This window comes from Arachis ipaensis, chromosome B10 (genome assembly GCF_059453495.1).
Source record: "Arachis ipaensis isolate K30076 ecotype BB chromosome B10, ASM5945349v1, whole genome shotgun sequence".
NCBI classification, from domain to species: Eukaryota; Viridiplantae; Streptophyta; class Magnoliopsida; order Fabales; family Fabaceae; genus Arachis; species Arachis ipaensis.
The window spans coordinates 90,969,230-90,979,476 of record NC_142435.1 but is presented as its reverse complement, the minus strand read 5'-3'; the positions used below and the strand labels follow the sequence as shown (position 1 = coordinate 90,979,476).

The following is a 10,247-nucleotide window of genomic DNA, read 5'->3' as shown; positions in this document are numbered from 1 at the left end:
ATTTGTTGGAGTTGACGTAATGAGATAAATTCTTGTTTATATTTGTGATATGATTAATTAGTCTTGTTTGACATTCTCCCGATGTGTGAGTTAACTAAATAAGATGAATTAATCATGCACGACTAGGATAGAAAGCCTATGATCTCAATCCATTGCCATGAATGTCTCTCTTTATTACTTGCTTTCTTTAATTACTTGCTCAACTTACTTTTCTTGTCTTTTTATTTTATTGCCCCTCTAATCAACCAAAACCCCCCTTACATCCTTCATAGCCAATAAGCATACATTTCATTGTAACTCTTCGTGAGACGACCCGGAGTCTTAATACTTCGGTTAATTTTCATTGGGGTTTGTTACTTGTGACAACTTAAATTTTTGATGTGGGAATTGTTTGTTGGTTTAGAACTATGCTTACAAAGAAGTTCTTATTTCTAGAAGAGAAATTCTAAACCGTCAAGAGTTCTGTTCATCACCAAACTCTAAGTTTGGTGTTGAATCCCCACATCCAAACTCTAAGTTTGGTGTTGGGAATCTATAAAATTGACCTGATCACCTGTGTGGCTCAGTGAGAGCCCACTGTCAAGCTATTGACATTAAAGAAGCGCTTGTTGGGAGGCAACCCAATGTTATTTAATATATTTTATTTTCATTTCTCTTTGTTATTTCATGATTTACTAGGTTGATGATCATGTGGAGTCACAAAAACTACAAAAAAATTCAAAAATAGAATGAAAAACAGCATTGAAAATAGAACACCCTAGAGGAAGGGCTTACTGGCGTTTAAACGCCAGTAAGGAGCATCTGGCTGGCGTTTAACGCCAGAACAGAGCATGAAACTGGCGTTAAATGCCAGAAACAAGCAGCAGTCTTGCATTTAAATGCCAGGATTGCACCCAGAGGAAAGCTGGTGTTAAACGCCAGAAACAAGCATCAGACTGGCGTTTAACGCCAGAAACATGCACCACACTGGCGTTCAACGCCAGAAACATGCTATAGACTGGCGTTGAATGCCCAAAACAAGCATGAAAGTGGCGTTTAATGCCAGAAACATGCTGCAATCTGGCGTTAAACGCCAGGATTGCCTACAGATGGCATTTACACGCCTAATTGGAGCAAGGATGATTAAAGTCCTTGGCCCCACTGGATCTGTGGACCCCACAGGATCTCCTCAGGACCTGTGGACCCCACAGGATCCCCACCTATTCTTCTCTCCTCTTCACACCTTTTCATAACACTCTTCCCCAAATACCCCTCATCAATCAACTCAATCACTCTTCCCCATCACTTCTTCACCACTCACATCCATCCTTTCTTCCCCAACAACCCCACCTACCTTTAAATTCAAAATAATTTCCCTCCAAAACCAAACCCTAAATGGCCGAACCCTAAGCCCCTCCCCACTCCTATATAGACCCCTAATTCCTTCTTCATTTTCACACAACACAACCCTCTCTTCTTCCCCTTGGCCGAATCCACCTTCTCCCTCCATCTCCTACATTTTTCTTCTTCTTCTACTTCTTTCTCTTTTCTTTTGCTCGAGGACGAGCAACCATTTTAAGTTTGGTGTCGTAAAAGCATCACTTTTTATTTTTCCATAACCATTTATGGCACCTAAGGCCAAAGAAACCTCTAGAAAGAGGAAAGGGAAGGCAATTGCTTCCACCTCTGAGTCATGGGAGATGGAGAGATTCATCTCTAAGGTTCATCAAGACCACTTCTATGAAGTTGTGGCCATGAAGAAAGTGATCCCTGAGGTTCCTTTCAAACTCAAAAAGAATGAGTACCCGGAGATCCGACTTGAAATCCAAAGAAGAGGTTGGGAAGTTCTAACCAACCCCATTCAACAAGTCGGGATCTTAATGGTTCAAGAGTTCTATTGAAACGCATGGGTTACTAGGAACCATGATCAAAGTGTGGACCCGAACCCAAAGAATTGGCTCACCATGGTTCGGGGGAAATACTTAGATTTCAGTCCAGAGAATGTGAGTCAACTTTGATCAAAGGTTGGACCAAGTCCTCATGGACATATGTATGGAAGGAGCTCAATGGAAAATTGACTCAAAGGGCAAGCCGGTTCAACTAAGAAGGCTTGACCTCAAACCAGTAGCTAGGGGAAGGCTAGAGTTCATTCAACGCTCAATCATTCCTACTAGCAACCGGTCTGAAGTTACTGTAGACCGGGCCATCATGATCCATAGTATCATGATTGGGGAGGAAGTGGAAGTTCATGAGATCATACCTCAAGAACTCTATAAGGTGGCTGACAAGTCCTTTAATTTGGCAAGGTTAGCCTTTCCTCACCTTATTTGCCACCTCTGCAATTCGGCTGGAATTGACATAGAGGGAGACATCCTCATTGAAGAGGATAAGCCCATGACTAAGAAAAGGATGGAGCAAACAAGAGAGCATGGACCTCAACATGAGCATAAAGAAATTCCTCACCATGAAATCCCTGAGATGCCTCAGTGGATGCACTTTCCTCCACAGAATTATTGGGAACAAATCAACACTTCCCTAGGAGAATTAAGTTCCAACATGGGATAACTAAGGGTGGAGCACCAAGAGCACTCCATCATCCTCCATGAAATTAGAGAAGATCAAAGAGCTATGAGGGAGGAGCAAGAAAGACAAGGAGGAGACATAGAGAAGCTCAAGAGCACCATTGGTTCTTCAAGAAGAGGAAGATGCCACCCTCACTAAGGTGGACTCATTCCTTAATCTCCTTGTTTATTTATTTTCCTGTTTTTCGATTTTTAAGCTTTATGATTATTTATATTTGTGTCTTATTACATGATCATTAGTGTCTAAGTGTCTATGCCTTAAAGTTATGAATATGAATCCATCACCTCTCTTAAATGAAAAATGTTTTAATTACAAAAGAACAAGAAGTACATGGTTTCGAATTCATCCTTGAAACTAGCTTAATTATTTTGATTTGATGACAATACTTTTTGTTTTCTGAATGAATGCTTGAACAGTGCATATGTCTTTTGAAGTTGATGTTTATGAATGTTAAATATGTTGGCTCTTGAAGAATAAGGAAAAAGGAGGTATGTTATTTGATAATCTGAAAAATCATAAAAATAATTCTTGAAGCAAGAAAAAGCAGTGAATACAAAAGCTTGCAGAAAAAAAAATTGGCAAAAAAAATAGAAAGAAAAAAAAAGAAAAAGAAAGCAGAAAAAGCCAAAAGCTCTTAAAACCAAGAGGCAAGAGCAAAAAGCCAGTAACCCTTAAAACCAAAAGGCAAGGGTAATAAAAAGGATCCAAGGCTTTGAGCATCAGCGGATAGGAGGGCCTAAAAGAACAAAATCCTGGCCTAAGCAGCTAAACCAAGCTGTCCCTAACCATGTGCTTGTGGCGTGAAGGTGTCAAGTGAAAACTTGAGACTGAGCGGTCAAAGTCAAGGTCCAAAGCAAAAGAAGAGTGTGCTTAAGAACCCTGGACACCTCTAGTTGGTGACTTTAGCAAAGCTGAGTCACAATCTGAAAAGGTTCACCCAGTTATGTGTCTGTGGCATTTATGTATCCAGTGGTAATACTGGAAAACAAAGTGCTTAGGGCCACGGCCAAGACTCATAAAGTAGCTGTGTTCAAGAATCAACATACTGAACTAGGAGAATCAATAACACTATCTGAATTCTAAGTTCCTATAGATGCCAATCATTCTGAACTTCAATGGATAAAGCGAGATGCCAAAACTATTCAATAGGCAAAAAGCTACAAGTCCCGCTCATCTGATTGGAGCTAAGTTTCATTGATATTTTGGAATTTATAGTATATTCTCTTCTTTTTATCCTATTTGATTTTCAGTTGCTTGGGGACAAGCATGATGCCAGGGCATTTTGGCCAGTTTCACTGACCTTTTCTTTACTGTTTTTAGGGTAGTTTCATGCATTTTCTTAGAAAATAAGTTAGTTTTGGGTAGATATTCACTTACATCTTGATTCAAGCATACATTGTGCACTTTACATGATTTCATGAGGATTTTGCATAAATTATATGATAAATTGGATGATGCATGACTTATGACTTGGACCAGAACTTTGATGCACTTTGTTGCTTGATTTCAGGACAAAGGAAGCAAAGAAGAACCACGTTAGCAGTCACGTTAGTCCCACTAACGTGACCTCTAACATGGAATGGGTGCTAACTTGCAAAGTTAATGAGAAAGGTAATCGCCAATAACGCCCTCGAAGCAATCATAAGCCCACGTTAAGAGTCACGTTAACTAAGTTAACGTGAACTCTAACGTGGAAGAAGACAACAAGGCCAACGGTAGTGACACTCGCCTTTGTCACTAACGTTGGACCAAGCTCATAATTGGCCACGTTAGTTGCCACATTAACTTAGTTAACGTGGACTCTAACGTTAAGAAGCAAAAGGGAAGCCAATGTTAGTGACATTCACCTTTGTCACTAACATTGGCCAAGCTTCCATAAGCCACGTTAACTCCCACGTTAACTTAGTTAATGTGGAAGCTAACGTGGAGAGAGCAATTGGTCGCCAACGTTAGTGACACTTACCTTTGTCACTAACGTTGGGGTGAACCACCAAGAGCCACCATGAGCAACGTTAACTCCCACGTTAACTTAGTTAACGTGGAAGCTAATGTGAAAAAAGAGATGATGAGCCAACGTTAGTGACACTCACCTTTGTCACTAACGTTGGAGATGGCTAGCATGACTACGTTAGAAGCCACATTAACTTAATTAACGTGGACTCTAACGTGAGAAAGAGGGGCACATTGGAACGTTAGTGACAAAGGTAAGTGTCACTAACGTTCTCGAAGGATTGGCAAGCTTACATTAAGAGCCACGTTAACTAAGTTAATGTGGACTCTAACGTAGGGAAGGGGGAGGTTTATCAACGTTATTGGGAAAGGTAAGTCCCAATAACGTGTGCGAAGGACCAAGAGGTAACGTTAGTGGCAACGTTTGTGCCACTAATGTTGAGGTTAACGTGGCTCATACTTGGGTGAGCAACGTTAGTGAAAAAGGTGATTGTCACTAACGTTCTCGAACCCACACTTTCACTTAACGTTAACACCACTAACGTCCTGAGCTAAAAGTCCCTGCCTACTTCACACTTTCTCTCTGCAAGCAGAGCTAAGCCCAATGATGAAGATAACTGCTTCAAACTCAGGATCCAAAGGCCCATACCCAAGACTTGAAGAGCCAACTAGAAGATGAGAAGAGTAGTATATATAGGAGTAGCTTTGAATTAGTTGGGGGGCTGAAAACTTTAGGGAGCCTTTGGCCTAGAATTACTCTCTGTATTTTACTTTCTCTGCACTTCTAGTTTACTTTCAGCATGTATTCTCCATCTTTGTTTTCATTTTCCAGAACTATGAACAACTAAACCCCTTTCATTGGGTTAGGGAGCTCTGTTGTAATTTGATGGATCAATTTTAGTTTTCATTCTCCTTCTTCTATCTTTTCTCTTGATTTTACTAGCAAGCTTTCGATCTTTATCCAATTGGGTAGTTATCTTGGAAAAGAAGCTATTCATACTTGGATCTCTTCTGAACCTTGAAAGAGGAATGAAGGGATCATGCTAGAAATGCTTTCTCATGCTGGACCAAATTGGGTGTGGATGGATATGTGACTATAATCCTTCCAAAACTTGATTTGGGAAATGCATGTGGTATAATCAGTGACCATACTTCATCTCTTCTCATGAGTAATTGACCAAGGAATTGGCTATTGATCAAAATTTGAGAGATTGAATTACAAGGAATTGTATTTCGATCACTTAAGATTGCCAAGGAGATCAATGAATGCATTGATTGACGAAGAGATGAAAATGAACTTGATCCGGAGAATGCAATATCTCCTGAGCCCAATGAACTCCCATTTCTGATCTTACCCATTTTCTTTAATTTCTGCATTTACTTTTATGAGCAATTACCCCATTCCCATTTAAGATTCTGCAATTTACTTTCCGCCTTACATTCAGCTCTTTATTTCCAGCATTTACTGTTTCTGCCATTTACTTTCCCGCCATTTAATTTTCTGCAATTCTCAACTCAAATTCTGATTTGTTCAACTAGAACATTCCTCTAATTAAAGTTGCTTGATCAATCAATCTCTGTGGGATTCGACCTCACTCTATTGTGTGTTTTTACTTGACGATGAATTCGGTACACTTGCCGAAGAAAATTTGTTGCAAGACAAGTTTTCCGTGTATCAAGTTTATGGCGCCATTGCCGGGGATTGATTTTGAATCAACAATGATTAAATTGGAGGATAACTAGATTGAGCTTTTTTAGTTTGTTTGATTTAATTTTCTGTTTGAGTAATTTACTTTCAGTTTTAGTTAATTTCTTCCCTTCCCCCTACTTTTTTGTTTTTTTTTTTAGTTATTTACAATTCATTTCACTGACCCACTAACTGTTTGATATATTGCATCACACACACTAACAGTAATTCTAACAGAAATACTTCCTGCATCTATTTTCCTTGCTTGTGCTTTGTTAGTTGTATGACAGGGAGAAGAAGCGGGGCTTCAACTTCCTTTGATTCAGAACTTGAGAGGACCTTCCTCAGATTAAGAAGGGAAGCAAGAGAAAAACGAGTAGTGGGTGCCGAGGAAGAGGAGGAATACTTTGAACCAAACATGGAAGAAAACATGGAAAACCATCATGAAGAAGAGGCTCACAACCATGGCATAGAAGGTCGAGCAAATCATGCTGGGGAGGAGAGAAGAGTTTTAGGCTCTTACATCAATCCAAACCCAGGAAACTGTGGAAGTAGCATTCAAAAGCCGACCATCCATGCCAATAATTTTGAACTAAAACCGCAGCTTATCACTCTTGTTCAGAACAAGTGTTCGTTCGGAGGAAGAGTCCAAGAAGACCCCAATCAACATCTAACCACCTTCCTGAGGATATGTGACACGGTGAAGTCTAATGGTGTTCATCCTAACGCCTATAGACTGCTATTATTTCCATTCTCACTCAAGGATAAGGCAGCCAAGTGGCTATAGTCTTTTCCAAAGGAGAGTTTGACAACTTAGGAAGATGTGGTGAACAAATTTTTAGCCAGATTCTATCCTCCCCAAAGAATCAATAGGCTGAGAGCTAAGGTCCAAACTTTCAAGCAACAAGATGGTGAGACTCTATATGAAGCATGGGAGAGGTTCAAGGATCTGACAAGGAGGTATCCACCAGATATGTTCAATGAATGGGTGCAGCTACACATTTTCTATGAAGGCCTTTCTTATGAATCAAAGAAAGTAGTAGACCACTCATCCGGGGGATCTCTGAACAAGAAGAAGACCATTGAGGAGGCCATAGATGTCATTGAAACTGTAGCAGAAAATGACTATTTCTATGCTTCTGAAAGAGGGAACACTAGAGAAGTGATGGAGCTAAACAATGTAGATGCTCTGCTGGCCCAAAATAAGCTCATTACCAAGCAGCTGGCTGACCTCACCAAGAAGATGGAGAGGAACCAAGTAGCAGCAATCACCACTTTATCAGCAACCTAAGAAGGAGTGAATGAAGAAGCAGAGGGTAGTTAGGAGCAAGCCAACTACATTGGGAATTCATCTAGGCAAAACCATGATCCATACTCTAAGACCTACAACCCTGGATAGAGGAATCACCCAAACTTTGGGTGGGGGAATCAACAAGATCAAGGCCAAGATCAGAGACGTCACAACCCCAACAACAATGCAGCTCACCAACAGTTCACACAGAGAACATATCAACACCACCATGACAACACCTCTCCACATCCATATCAAAACCAAAATAACATTTCTCATCCCTCCACCTCTAATCCCAATCCACCATCATTTGATGACAGACTCTCAAGGATTGAGAATCTACTTGAAGGCATAGGCAAAGAGATTCAAGACAACAAGGCATTCAAGGAGGAAGTGCGAGCAAATTTTAAGAACCAGGGAGACGCCATCAAGAGGTTGGAATCTCAAGTAGGGTATCTCTCTGAGCAGATTCCCAAACCTACAGATGGATTCCCAAGTGACACAGAGAAAAATCCGAGAGGAGAAACAAAGAAAGTAAGATGGGAAAATTGCAAGATGGTCACTATAAGTGATAAGGAGACTGAGGACAAGCCAAACAAGCCGTCAGAACAACCTGGAGATACCTCAACAGAGGAGAAGGAAAAAGATCACCAAGAATAAAAAATCTCACAACCGGAGCTGCTGAGACTCTATGCACCCTTTCCTCAACTACTCAATGGTGCTGTGGAGAAGAGAATATACTCAAGATTTCTTGACTTGTTTGCATCTCTGCATGTAAACATACCATTCATCAAGACCATCCAACAAATGCCTGCATACATCAAGTATATGAAGGAACTGCTTCCCAGGAAAAGCTCACTCAAGAGAGGCCAAACTATAGTGATGAACAAAGAGTGCAGCGTCCTAATTCAACCAGAGTTGCCTACAAAAAGAAAGGACCCAGGGAGTTTTCACATACCCTGTGCCATAGGAGAAACAATGTTTGATAGAGCACTCTGCGATTTGGGAGCAAGCATCAACTTAATGCCCTTGTCCCTTGTGAAGAGGCTGCAGATCAATGAGATAATGCCCACAGATGTAGTCTTCAGGCTAGCTGACAAAACTCAAAAACAACCAATAGGAGTGGTGGAAAATGTGTTGGTAAAGGTTGGGAAATACTTCCTCCCAGCAGACTTTGTCATATTGGACATGGAAGAGAGTTACACTCACCCAATCATATTGGGAAGACCATTCCTAGCTACAGCCAGAGCACTCATAGATGTGGAGCGAGGGGAGCTAATTTTGAGGATCCATGATGAATAGCTTGCCTTCACTGTTTTCAAACACTCACAAGAAGCAGATCAAGAGAACAAGGAACCAAGGAAGGATCACAGTGAGATACTGAAGGAAGAGATGAGTACTGAAGAACAACAAGCTCATCCGGAGATTTCCTTAGTTGATGGACAAGGAAACAAGCAGCTGTCACAGCTCAAGGAAAAGCTGGAAGAACCTAAACCACCAAAGGCATGTGAAGACAACATCAAAATTTCCTTAGAAGAAGAGGCCACAAAGAGTAAGACAATATCACAAGGAACAAAGAAGAAGGTACCAAGGAGGTGGAGGAACAAAAAGATCCCTACAGAGGACTTCTCTCCAGGGGATAAAGTGATCTCAGCTTACTTTCCAAATATCCCCCCTGATCTCCCCACTGTGCCATCTCAGTTACCTAAGGTCTTTGCTATCAACAGAGTTCTCTCCTTAGAACATGTAGAGATCATTGATACAACTACTGGATATAGGTCTACTGCCAAAGGAGAAGACTTGAAGCACTATCGACCTCCCTGATGAAGGCGAAACGTCAAGCTAGTGACTCTAAAGAAGCGCTTTATGGGAGGCAACCCATGTTTTATATGCTTTTAGAAAATAGTGAATAAGTCAATATTTATGAATTCCAACCTAAACTTGACAAACACTTGGTAAAATCCTTATTATGCAGTATATAGTGAAGAACAAGTTTGGTGTTCAAAGCATGCCAAGAAAACATGAATGCAACCCAGAGCATGCTAGTCTTGGAGCTTTGAACACAAACTTTTCATCACAGTGCTCCAAACTAAGTTTGGTGTCACCCAAGGTGCCACGAATATGCATATAAGGATGCACAGTTAGTTAGTTAGTTGGTATTCATGAATAAACAATCTAATTCTTTTTCTTTATTATTCTAGCCATAAAGTTTAAATTTTTTTTTTTATGATATTGATTTTTTTATTTTATTTTTATAGGGAAAAGGAAAGGAGCATTGAAGAGGATTGATTGGACAATTAAATGAAGAAGATTCAGCCACTTCATGAAGAGGGATTACACACGTGCCCCAAAGGGGAATGCATTGGAAAATGTTGCCATGCAACATTGAAGAAAGGAGACCCTTGAAGACCGACCCAATAGCCCTTATAAAGATGAGGATCCTTGTGCTCATGATCTGCAAAACCCCATCCGTCCATCCAACAACCACCACATCAATCCATACCTTTCATCCCCTCATCATCTCCCTATATAAGTGAGTCCTAGTGCGTACTTACCCATCACACTCAAATTCCCACTCTCCACACTTCACACTTCCGGCATCCAAAATTCCTTCATCACACCTCGTCCTAACCAACCAAATTCCTCATTTATCCGTACCTTCTAATCTCCTCACACAGCAACTCAAATTCATGGCATCATCAAGCTCTAAGAGGCAAAAGAGGAAGGAACCAATGGAGAGCATTCCTTTCGATGAGA

General features: G+C 40.7%; 1 non-coding gene across 1 annotated transcript; it reads right to left on the bottom strand.

Moving 5' to 3' along the window:
• Positions 1-7,070: 7,070 nt before the first annotated feature.
• LOC148580835 (small nucleolar RNA R71) lies at positions 7,071-7,177 on the bottom strand. The gene has a single exon (XR_015896710.1). It is a non-coding gene; the product is annotated as a small nucleolar RNA R71 (small nucleolar RNA).
• Positions 7,178-10,247: the final 3,070 nt, after the last annotated feature.